The sequence below is a fragment of the Pongo pygmaeus genome, chromosome 3 (genome assembly GCF_028885625.2).
Source record: "Pongo pygmaeus isolate AG05252 chromosome 3, NHGRI_mPonPyg2-v2.0_pri, whole genome shotgun sequence".
Taxonomy (NCBI): domain Eukaryota; kingdom Metazoa; phylum Chordata; class Mammalia; order Primates; family Hominidae; genus Pongo; species Pongo pygmaeus.
Window position 1 is genome coordinate 195,115,225 of NC_072376.2, and position 12,887 is coordinate 195,128,111.

At 36.6% G+C, this 12,887-nt stretch overlaps 1 long non-coding RNA gene across 1 annotated transcript in view; it reads left to right on the plus strand.

Moving 5' to 3' along the window:
- LOC134739489 (uncharacterized) overlaps window positions 1-12,887 on the plus strand; it is a 663,655-nt gene that overhangs the window by 520,888 nt on the left and 129,880 nt on the right. The window contains exon 3 of the long non-coding RNA XR_010126183.1: window positions 10,059-10,221. This is a non-coding gene — a long non-coding RNA (uncharacterized LOC134739489). The remainder of the gene's footprint in view (window positions 1-10,058; window positions 10,222-12,887) is intronic.

Sequence of the window (12,887 nt, forward strand, 5' to 3'; positions counted from 1 at the left end):
CTGCTCCTCCCTCCTCCCAGCCTTCCTGTGTGGAGCAAATCAAAGAAGGTAGCAGAAGCCCAGGTCACAGGAACTAATGAGAGCTCATGATGCTTTCTTCAGAGGAACCGAAAAGGCAGCCAGGTTGTTTTTATTCGTTTTACAAATTAAATTTCAGATGCAACTTTTGTGGCTCTATCATTAACAGATGTATTAGAGTAAAGGCTCAGTTAAATTACAATGAAAACCCCAAATTTGGTACGTTAAACATAGGACGTATGCCTCTTTCACGTGACAGAGCAGCTGGTCTAGGCTGCCAGGGTGCCTCTTCTCCACAGGGTTATTCAGGGAACCAAGTGCTTTGGCCTTGTTGCCCTGCCGGCCCACGAGGGCATTATTGTCATTGTCTTTGTCGGAGCCAGCTCACTGCTATGTACGTTTTCCAGCCAATGGCGACAGGAGACATGGCCAAGTCCAAGGACAGATGACTGCTCACATTCCATTAGACCGAATTTAAATACCTGGCCACACGATGTCTGAGAGAAGCTGGAAAATTATTTTCTAGCTACACAATATTGTCCAAAAGACCACCAGGATGGATAAATAGTAGACAGGAGAGCTTTATTGGGGATATCAGTTTGCAAGCCAGGAAGAGACAGTCTCTCGCGCGGACCAAAGGTGCTCTCTCTTCAAAGTGGGGCAGGAGAGGTTGGGTTTTATGCCTCACAGGGCCCGTATCACACAATAGTCAAACACATTCAGCAGGTTTGGGGGAAAAGCTATACACGTGTTTGAGGGGAGTCAAGTACGTGTATTGGGTAAACATAAATGTAACATATAGCCCATGTGCACTTTGGGGCAGGGTTTTAGCATTAAAATGAGATGGCACTTGGCTCTTTTCAACAAAAGGTGGACTGTAAGACACAAAGCCCGTTGGTGCACAGTCTCTAGAAGGTGGCTGAAAGAATCATGCAGAAGGAATGCTTGCAATGCACGTCCTTTCCACAATTAGAGTTGCAAGGGTCTGAGTTGTAAATCCGAGCCGATGGCTCCTATTGTTAGGGAGTTTAGTCATAGGAGTTTAGAGTTTACCCTGCCAGCTGGCCTCCAACCTGTAGGTAACTTTGTTCCCTTAACTTTGGGGTCTAACTTCGTGGATAAAGGGGTGTCTGTTTTGGTCTCTCAGATCACAGCAGCCATGTTTCCCAGGAAGAGGGGGAGACCCACAGTGCAGTGCGACCAGATAGACTTTTGTTGTTCTGTTTTGATTTATAATTTCTCAGGATTGATAGAAAATTCACTGTTTAGAGGGGTTTTATGCCTTTATAATTTAATATGATCTAAATCTTATAAGAAACACAGAAAGCCATATACTAAATTTTTAACGAGTTTCTAGTATGACTTCTCCATGTGGCTAATGCAACTCCAAAAATTAAGCTGTAAAATTGAAGCTGTGCAGCCACCAAAGTAAAAATGTGACTCATGCTGTTTATATGTTTCACAAGATAAGATTGGCGATTCTTGTATTTATCTGACTGTTCCTTAACAACAGTTTTCAGTATGGAAAACGAGCATTTCTGAAGATAATATAAAGATTATAAGAATCCCGTTCCATATTATGAATTGTAGACCACCCAGCTAAAGCATGAATTTGATATGCATTATGATTATCTAAATCACGTCTGTGCAAGAGATGTGTGTCAGAACCACAACTTACAGTTTGTTGATTCTTTACTCAGATTATATCCACTTTGTAATGGGGCAAAAAAGAATATCATATGAGATACATTTTTTAAAAAAAGAGGACAGGTAATACTTTTAAAGTTCTGCATAACTGTATTAAATAGGTAAATGTGCTATTTTTAGGAATTCCTGCTAAATTTTAATGTTAATGAAGATTCCTTTTAAGGGATGAGTAAAAATTTTAATACATGAGTATATTTTATAAACTTAAGCTAAATTCAACAAGTTTTTCTTTTGTTTTGTTTCGTTTTGTTTTGTTTTTCTGAGACAGGGTCTCACTCTGTCACCCGGGCTGGAGTGCAGTGGTGATCCCAGCTCAGCTCACCACAACCTCGACCTCTCAGGTTCAAGCAATCCTCCTACCTCAGCCTCCTGAGTAGCTGGGATTATAGGCATTTGCCACCAGACGCAGCTAGTTTTTTATATTTTTTGTAGATGTAAGGTTTCACCATGTTGCCCAGGCTAGTCTCAAACTTCTGAGCTCAAGTGATCTGCCTGCCTCAGCCTCCCAACCAACAAGTATTTATTAAACGCCTACTCTGTGCAAGACAATGTGTGTCTTATTTTAAATTAAATGTGTTGAATTAGTATGGCTTTTGTTACATGGAGTTTTTGTGCCCCAAAGGTGACTGATTAAAAGGAACAACTGTTCTCTTTGCTCGGCATACACATAGAAAAGAAAATAAAGTCAAGTCACCATGGTCCACTGTATTATATATTAACAAAGCAGTTAAGAGACAAATGAACATTTTTATGAATAAATTTTACATGGAAAATGATTGTCCTAAAAGTCCTACCTCTCTGGGCACCAGAGTGAGTTCTGTAACTGAAGGGAGCATAAGATGAATGGGACATGGCCAGGCTGTATTTTATTTAAATATCAGTCTCAAACTTACATAAAATCCTCAAATGCAAAAGGAATCTAAAACTAAATGGGAAAGGAAACAGAATATGAGTCCAAGAAAAAAGTTATCTTGCATATAATTTGCTTATGAGGCGGTTTTCCCCAATTCAGTGTTCCAATTTGCTTTCATTACAATCTGAAGGAAACCCAACAGCAATCATGGGTGACTGGCTGAGAAATGACTGGATGGGTGACGGGAGAAGAGCTAGAAGGATAGATGCTTAGTAGGAAAGAGGTACTTCAACTGACCTTGGCAATAAATGACTGTAGAACTCAGAAATGACCCCAGGAGGAACAGCCCACCAAAACAGTTTCACCCACTTCAATACATTCCAGAGACATCCCTCTACTAGCTTGACTCAGGTTATTTTAATTTCATTTCCTATGTCAGTTTCTTAGTGTACAGAAATGTGCAATGCCATCATTTTTTAAACATTCCAAACAAAAAAGGTGGAATAAAAACGTAATGATTATCTTAAAGGCCTAAGCAGCCATTATAATGAAAAAGGATACCTTTTTCATAAATCGGGTAGGGCTGTAGTTAGCACAGTTATTATATTTATATAGTTATCAATTGTGTTTCCAGTAAAAAGAACTTTCCATTTCAGATTTGCATAACATTTGCATTTGCACTGTTAATATGTCAGTTAGTTCCAATTAATAGAAAATTGGATGGCAAACCAAGAAAAGAAGGGCAAAAATAATTGAAGGACTCTCTCTTCGATTATTTTTCAGTGTGACAGAGCTTGCGTTTTGAGGTGGGATGAGTGGGGGGGGCGGGGGATGAGTGGAGTGATTAATTGGCTCAAATATAAAATAGAACACGTGGAGCATTTTAAGAACCACCAAATTACTTTCAAACCATTTGCAGACTATTGTATAGACGTTAATTTATTTCCAGGAGATAATTTTTGTATATTAGAAGAATTAAAAAGTCAGCAAAGACCCGTTGTTGCTTTATCCATTATTTATTGAGAAGGAAATGAAGGAGGAGAATGGACACAAATTAGAATTGCCTAACTGTACTGAGAGTACTCTAAAGTGTTGTGATTTTATATGGCCTGAAAATGCAGACGAAGGTTGGGAGTTGCGTTTTTGTCTTTGGACCTCTGGAATTAAAATCATTATATAAGCAATTTATTCAAGTTGCTATCCTGGGGGAAAGTAGAACCTTATTCTTCTTTGACTTCTGAAGACAGATAAATGAAGAAAGATAGATAGATGTAAATAGATATAAACATATGTTAAATCCAATCTTCTGACATCTATTTATGTTTAAAAGTGGCCTTAAAATGTAGTTATTTTCCAAAATCTTCTCTCTTATTGATTTAGGCTATGTTTTTGAAAGACTTGGAAAGTTTGTACATCTTTATAATCTCAGCTGTTACTTATCACCAGAAACTAATGTCATCTTTATGCGATGAGTTTTATAAGAAAGGAGTGACTGTAATTACCAGATTCTCAAGAGAAGTTTTCATGCATCCTCTTACACTCTCCTCATTTTTGCCTTAGATAACGCTTGAGCATACTGAGATCTGTGGGTCCGTATCAAGACTGTTTCCAGATGTCCATTTCATCTTGTGGGCATCACTTGTTTGGATGATGCTACCAGCTTTGGACTAGTCTGTAGAAGGCAGAAAAAGACTGAGTATCCAAGTATCTCATGGGGCTTATGGTTGGGAAAAGAGAGGCTCCAGATCTGAATCAAGAAAGTTGTATCTTCCTGTTTCAGGCACTTAGAGTCCCCGGAAGAGGGACGCAGTTGAGTATCCGCTTCCCATTCTTTGTTTTTCGGGACCGTTTGGATTGTACTTGAATAATTATTAAGCCTTCTTACCAAGGAATTCTAACATTATGCATTTAAAAATGCAAAATCCATTAAACACTAATATGCTGTGACTCAAATATTTGAAAGAAAAAATTCTTTGTTTGCGGTTTGGAAACTGCCGTTCTATTTTATTATTGTAGAAGTTCCCAGCAGGCATATTCATCCAGATTTAATTATTAAGCCATAAACGTATCTTTGAAAATTTCCTTTTATACTGAATGCCTAGAAGTGATTTAGAATTGCTTTTTCAATCATCTTATGTGGCAAATCAGACTTCAACACCAAGTATGTTTATGAATGTTTTTGGAAAGTGAACATCACTGAATTGATAATATTTCAGGATGCCATGGCAAATAAAAGAGGTAAATGTGAAGACTGAATAGGCAAAAATGCTTTGAGGTCTTAGGTAACACCTATATATATATATATATATATCTACTAAAATAGAAGCTTAATGAGGGCAGAGTCCTCATCTGTTTTGCTCATTTTTTTTTTTAATCCCCAGAACACAGCATAGCACTCACCACTTGTTTGGGAGTGCAATAAAAATTAATTGAATAAATACATCTGTGAATGAATCAATCAAGCCTCATTTTCACCCCCTGCATCACCAACACATACATACATTTCTTAGTACTAACAATGGAAGAGTTGAAGATTTTTGGGTTTGGCATTAAACATATATATGCATATATACACACATATATGTATATATGACCAAATTTGTTGTTTAGGCGATGTTGACTGCAGAAGACCAATTTTCAAAGACGTTCATATTTTACATGTAAGTATATCTGGCTAGATATGATCAAGATTTTCCAAAGCACAGGAAAAAAGGATCAATATTTTCCAAAACACAGAAAAAGAATTCTCTGCTATTTTGTTCCTTACTTCAAGTTGTTGAGAATATGAGATAAGAGACAGAAGCCTTAGCTGTACCTTAACTCTTGGTAAGGAGTGAAAATGAACATAGAATAACCAAAACCTCTCTTTAAAATCTCCTGTGCATAGGTTCTATGGGAATGTCAAAGAAATGGCTTGATAGAAGCAAAGCTTTTCAAATGTCATGACATTAACACGATTATTTGGAAATATGGAATACTTGTTGAGTATTTAAAAGTTAACTGCTCTCAATGCTCTTTAAAAGAAAATCATTTAAACTTAAGTTAATAAAGAAGCAATTAACAAGTATGAATAAGGTGTGCTAATATGCCCACATACAGAATTTACAAGGAAATGCAAAGAACTGGGTATGTAAAAAATAGATATTATTTTTAAATAAATATAGATTTATTCCACTGTTTTTCATCACTGTGGCTTTACCTCTACAGTTATTTTCATTCAAAAATTACATTAGAACATGTCCTTAATAGAGTACTTTAATTATGTTCCCCCATTGTTGTTAAACTTGTAAAAGAGTTACAAGAAAATAATGTGGTACTTGTAGCATCCCATATAAACAAATATTAGTTGACATTATTTACATAACCTAATGCCCAACAAATTTGATGCTTGGTTTCCCTCCAATAATTTTAGATGTCAAGAAAGTCACTACAAATTAATCATTTTTCCTCAGTCAGAACTAGGAAAAGTTTTAAAATATATAAACTTACTGTAATGCTGCATCAATATTGGACCAAATCATCATTTATTTAATATCCTGTCTTAGACTCATATACAATAAAATATCTCAGCATTAAAACTAAATAATAAAATGTCAATGATGAAAGACTGATAACCCAACCCAGACATCCCTCTTACATGGCCTGGGACAAACTCTATCTAAATAAATAGATTTCACAGAGCACTAACCCATTCCTGTTCTGCAAACCCACACATTCTAGAAGACACTAGAGCAAGACTTGATTTGTCTTTCCTTAGTGCTACTAGATCGAATTAGTATCTGTACAGTTTGCTATATGGGTTCTCACTGATAGAAATAAGAAAGTCTCCGATAACAAATTTCACAATTGCCAACTAAATTATAAAAACTCAAAGCTGGTATTTTTGCCATTTAAAGACTTCTGGGAGTCCCAGTTTCTGCTATAAATACTACGTGTGATTTTTGAACCCAAAGTTCTAATTTAATGTCTACTTTTTTTCTTATAACATATTCTAATAAAAAATTTTGGCTGGGCATGGTGCCTCATGCCTGTAATCCCAGCACTTTGGGAGGCCAAAGTGGGCAGATGACCTGAGGTCAGGAGTTCGAGACCAGCCTGGCCAACATGGTGAAACCCTGTCTCTACTAAAAATACATAAATTAGCTGGGCGTGGTGGCACGTGCCTGTAGTCCCAGCTACTTGGGAGGCTAAGGCAGGAGAATTGCTTGTACCTGGGAGGCAGAGATTGCAGTAAGGCGAGACAGCGCCATTGCACTCCAGCCTGGGCGACAATAGCAAAACTCCATCTCAGAAAAGAAAAAAGAAAATATAAATTTCTATTCCTTCTGATAAAATTATGCAAAAAGAGTAGAGGTTGTCACACAATAATAAACCTGCTCTTTCACATGTATTTGCCAATGATAAGACAACAGAACTAGACCATTTTAACCGGAGCTTCGTTATAGCTTGCCTTTGGATATAAGTCCCATGAGTATAGAAAACGTGGCAAATTAATATATACTAACGTGGCTGATTTCTCTGAATGAGTTAGCTAACTGTTCAAAAAATTTTACTGGTTCACCTAGGAAAAACTATTCTGTGAGTAGATACAATCTGTTTGTTTTCCAGGGCCACATAGCTTTATGTGAGTGTATACACCCAAATACCATTAAAACCCAATAATCCTGGCCTCAACTACGTTATTTTTAAATCATGAACAAATTAAAATTTGAATTGGAGCCGACTGAGCCTCCATGATTCCTTGTGGAGACTCACTGTTTCATAAACCCCCAGTTCACCAAATGGATACATAAAACACCCCCTGCCATGTTGATAGGAACTAGTGGAGGCCCATTGAAATCTTAAGGGAAGAGGCGATGCCGCGTGCTTTCTTGTCCTGAAGCCGCCATCTTGGCTACTAGGAGGGGAAGCCAGGAGAAATATGTGGCCCATAACACAATCACTTCCCGGGGCGGTGAGAGTCTTGGACCAAGTCAAGTATCTAATAGAGTCTCAGATCACAAGAATCTTTGAAAAACAATGTGAATTTTCTGAAACAAGGGCTGGGGAGGTGAACTCAGGTCTTCCATCAGCTACCGGTAGTTCTTCAAATACAGACCAAGTTCTCTTCCTTGGAACACCATGGCACCATTGCAACCAATTTCAGAACAAATCCCAAAGTCTAGTACAGATACATTGCTCCACTTACAATTTAACCCGAACTTCCACTTTAGCTAACTTTGAAAGGTCCCATCCAATTGAGAAGATTTCATGTAAAAAACAAAAAAATTCTCATTCACGAAAATGCTTACTTTTACCCCAAATCCTAATGTTAGGTTCCTATGAAGCTACACATTTAAGCAATAAGAAAATTCATACTTTTGGCTAAAAGCACAAAAATGTGCTGCCTGTTCTGAAGCCTTTTCCTCCTGTCATGCTCTTAAGAAACAAGGCTCATAGGAACTGACAAGGAATGTATAATAGAGTGGCCCTGGTCAATGTCGCTGGAAGGTGTCTTCAGATCACAAGACCACATGTAACTTCTTCAGGGGGAAAAAAACGCTGACAACACATGAAGAGGCACATCATGAGGTTTTTCTCCTTTAAAAATAACTGCATTCAGTGTCTGTTAATTTTAACATGTTCTGTCCTCATTCTATCATAAATATAATTTGAGGATTCCTTGGAAAACAAAGAGATTCCTGAGGTAAATAACTTGCACATAACCACAAGACATGACACTGTATATATTAATATTACCATTTAGACATCCTTGAGTATGATATGCCCAAGCGGTCATCTGACTTTGGGATATGCCCTAGCTTAAATGCAAATAAAAATTTTGCACTGAAAGACACAGTAATGGTACTCAGATGCAGGATGTGGTATTACATAAATTTATCGGGCACACGAGATTGGTGTAACCAGCACAATTGCCAACTCGTGTCTGGGGAGTACTACTCTACGTATTGTGCAATAAACATTATACAGCACAATAAATGAGGAAAAATAGCTGGAAAAATATGTGAAGGGAAAGAGCTGAGAAAGGATTATAAAATATCTTTATGAACATTAACATAAATGATGGGTTACAATTTTCCAGCTTTATTCTTCTGACAAATTGTCCATACAGTAACGTTTTCATCATACACTATCATTTAGAAACATACTGCACGAGCTATATACCCATAAAATCTATAGTTTCTTTTGTCAGGTTTGTGGCTGTTATTCAGTACATGTCAAGTATGCTAGTTAGGTGGTAAATTTATAGTGTATACAGTAACTGGATTTCCTAAACACCCTCCCTTAGAAAAAATAAAATGAAATATAACACCAATGAGAAACAGTGGAACACACATTCTGTTCTTTTGAGCCGGAGCTTTCCTTGCTTTCTGAATCATCTGCGCATTGTACTGGTCGTGTTTGTTAGAAACCCCCTTACTCTTATGACATCCTTTATTTTGTGCTTGTTTTTCTTGGGTTTATATGTCCCCATTGTCTATAACCTTTCTGAAAGCGGAAATTTTGTACCTCTGCTTTTTCCAATGCTGATGTGTTAGAATATTTAGGTTTGGTAATTTCTTCACTGTTTCTAAGATGTAGTGTTTTGATTGCTCGTAGTGTTTCCTTTTGTTTTCTCTCGAGTCCCTGTATTTTTAGGTTAGTTTTCCTATTTGCTTTTTTCTGGCTATTGACAAACATTTGTTTTTGTTCTCCCAAGCATGCGTTCTGAACCTCCCTCCTTAATTATGGAGGGAGAGGGGTTAATAGCTATGAGTAGATATATTTTCCTTGTAGAATCTGAACTAGCTTTTAAAGTTTGTTTTCCCTCCCTTAATTTATAAATATTTTAATCAATAATGTATCTATTATTTCCCAAGTGAGCCCTAAGGAGTACGTTTGATGGCCTCACACAAGCCATTCCAGGAGAACAGCCTCTCTCAAGCAGCTGACACCAGTGAGCCTAGCTAGTTTTTACCTCTCTCGAGTCCCTATATTTTTAGGTTAGCCGGCAAGGGCACACTCACTCCATCACCGAACCCATGAAATTGATGCGTTGTGCAAGTTCCCTCACTCCCTTTTGCTGAACTTGCATTGTATTGCCCACTGCATATTCAGTCAGAAGCTAGCCTGGAACAAAAAGCCAGCCATCAGAGAAAACTCCTGTCTGTCCTTGACGTTGTAATTGCATTCAATCAGCATCAGCTCTGCATCGATAATTAGACAGGGGTCCAATAATGATGCTGGCAATGAAACAACATAGTCAAAATTTCAGTGATTTCATGAAGTGATTGTCCAAAGGTCGAAACCAATGTTTAAGACTGAAGCTCCCCCGCTTACTCATAATGTCACAGATGACTGAGAACTGGTGCCCTTTGTATTGTCTGGAAGAGCCCCTTCCAATTGTTGCCTCTCGTACCAACTAAAGAACTATACTTGCTTTCATATGTGACATACTTGCTTTTAAAAATCTAATTAAAACTTTCTTTTTGGTCCTTAGGTAGAAAGATGGCTCTGCTGAGATGAGCTCTTAATTAATGCACTGAGAGCCTGCGAGTCCCACCTCTCAACAGGAATGATTGACGTCCAAGGATACATAAATTACACTAATTGAGCTCTGCCTCTATATAAGCTTTCCACAGCCAACTCATCAGAGAAGCTAGGTGAGTAGACCAGCATCAAAAGCTACCTCAATATGGTCTGTGCTTTCCCAAGGGGTGGAAGAAGAACTTTGCAGACTGTCGTACATTTATTATCACAGAAGACAGTTCTTTTCTTCAGTTTTAAGATGTCGGTTTTTTTGTTGTAGGTTTTTTTAATTATAAAAATTAGCATTTTTAACATAGCCATTGAAATTTAAATAATCACATTCTCATCACAATTTTCAAGCAGCAAAACTTGCAAGCCAATTACAGTATGCAAAAATCACTTGGCATCATTTGTTGATATTAAATTGTGTTGCGCAGCAACCGGTGCATATGCTATGGAAGGATTGTTTGAAATCAAATCCAATTTTAGTCCCTGAATTTAGTTTTCAGAAATTTACCTAACTGTAAACACACCTAATCCCCAGCCTCAACCAAAGCACATACTGAAATGTTTCTTTTATGTTTATTTCATCCTGAATGAAATCTACAGGTATTCTAAACCTCTGACTTCCATGAAATTTAATAAACCACTTGGCGTGATCTAGGTGGTTTAGTAGTCTGAAATAAAATTTATGGACAGAGCCATTTGCTAAAAATGAACAAAATTATACTATATTAGATTTCTCTATATCTTGAAGTTTTTAATGACAGATATTTTTAATATCTTAACAATTATGAAAAATTCACTTTTGATTATTTTTTAGAAAAATAGGAATGATATGATAATTTCAGAATATTAACTTTATTTAACATGTTTTACTATGAATATATATGTGTTATTCAGACAAAATATAAATGGGACTTGAGTCTTACTACATATATTTTTAAAGGGGAGCAAGGGAATGGAGACCACAGAGAGCTCTAGTTCAAGAAAGTATCAAGTGATAGTTTAATACTTTATTAAGAAAGATAAGCGATACAACAAAATGAACAGAAGTAGAAAAAGCAAATTGTGAAAACCAAAGGAAAAAGTACCAAACAATAGAGATCACTGCAATCAGTCTTGAAAATGACAAAAATTACCAAACCTACACATTCCAAAAAATCAGCACTGGAAAAAAAAAAAGTCAAGAAAAATGTGGTAGAAGGAAACAAGTTTAGTTTCAGAAAATATCTAGGAGGGACCACCGTGAACTAGTAACAAAAATGAGAGAGAATTCAAACTTTGGATTCCTGAAGCATTCGGGAGAACATGTTGCTTCCACACATTGCCCTCTTTCCACTCGGCTGTACTTTGCTGTACCTACTGTCTCAAACTGGGAAAAATACGGAGCCCCACTTAAAAAGAAAACCGTAAGATGGCTACATTTCTATCAAAATAGCTTTATTATTACCTATGAGAAAAGCTGAAGTGGAGAAAAATTGAGAGATATCAGAAAATCCCGAGCTGATGATCTCATAAAAAAATAGAAAATGCTTTTAGCGTCAAGGCTGTCTTTCTATGACTGAAATGGAATAAAAATGGGGCAGCTTCTTGACTGTAAGATCTTTTTGTAATTTGGTAAAGCCCAGCATCCAATACAATGTAACAAGGCCACTGAAATATAAATAGTATAACATTTCTGTTTTAAAAAGTTATTTAGGTGCATTGAGCATGAAATACATACCTCAACAAGCCAAGTTGTTTATTTTTATTTCTGTTATTGTGTGTTCATACCACATTCATTCATCATAGATAATATGCTAAGTAAGGCCTGGTACTTGAAGTGGTTTTCTATGAAATTATGCTTGTGATGACCTAAATCTATTAGTATCTCTTGAGAATTTGTATATTTAATAATCATGAAAAGGCAGTATCACTGTGTGCTTCATTAGTCTCATATCTGTAGAAATATTTATTAGTTAAAAAAAGCCATATGTTCATAATATTGGCAGATAATTCTACTGGAGTTCACATATTTTTAATGCAGTTAACTGAAAACTCAGCATGCTTTAACAATACTGCCTTGTCAATACCTTTGGATGTAAGTTGGCAAAATGTGCCTGAATTATTAGTAACTTTTTTCTTTGTACGTGTCAGATGATCAGAGTGCTGGTGCCTGACAGAGGCCATCATTCATTAGGAAATGGGGCCTAGTCAGCACTAGGATGAGCGAGGGCCACCCTGTCTCGGGTGGAACCATTAATATAATAGCCTATCACTCAAACTAATAAAACCAGCTCAGTCTATTCTGTTTCTGAACATGGACTACCAGATCCAAGTTTTCCATTGCTGCATTACATCACAACCACATTATTGTTAGTTGACACATGAATGAACATAGCAGGAGAAATGGTGTTCACCCTCTAGCTCCACATAATATAATCAAACCTCAGTAAACTCTTCTCTGCACTTCAAATCAGAACACTTATTACTTATCGCTTGTGTCATTTGTTAGGCATCTTATACTATTTCTTCATTTAAAATTCACACAGTTCTTCAGATGTGGGGCTATTCAGTGAGCTCAGCAATTCCTTATTCCACTACTGTTTGACCTTGCTTATAACTTTAACAGCAATTTTTTAAAACATGTAGATTTATTTAAAACATTTTTTACCTTTAAAAAAAAACAGAAGTATATAGAAAAAAAGTAACAGATATCCTATCATTTTGCTGCCAATATAATTTGTGATGTTATAATTCTGACTTCTGAAAAGTAACAATATACATGGTTAGAAAAAAAAATACAGAAATTTACAAA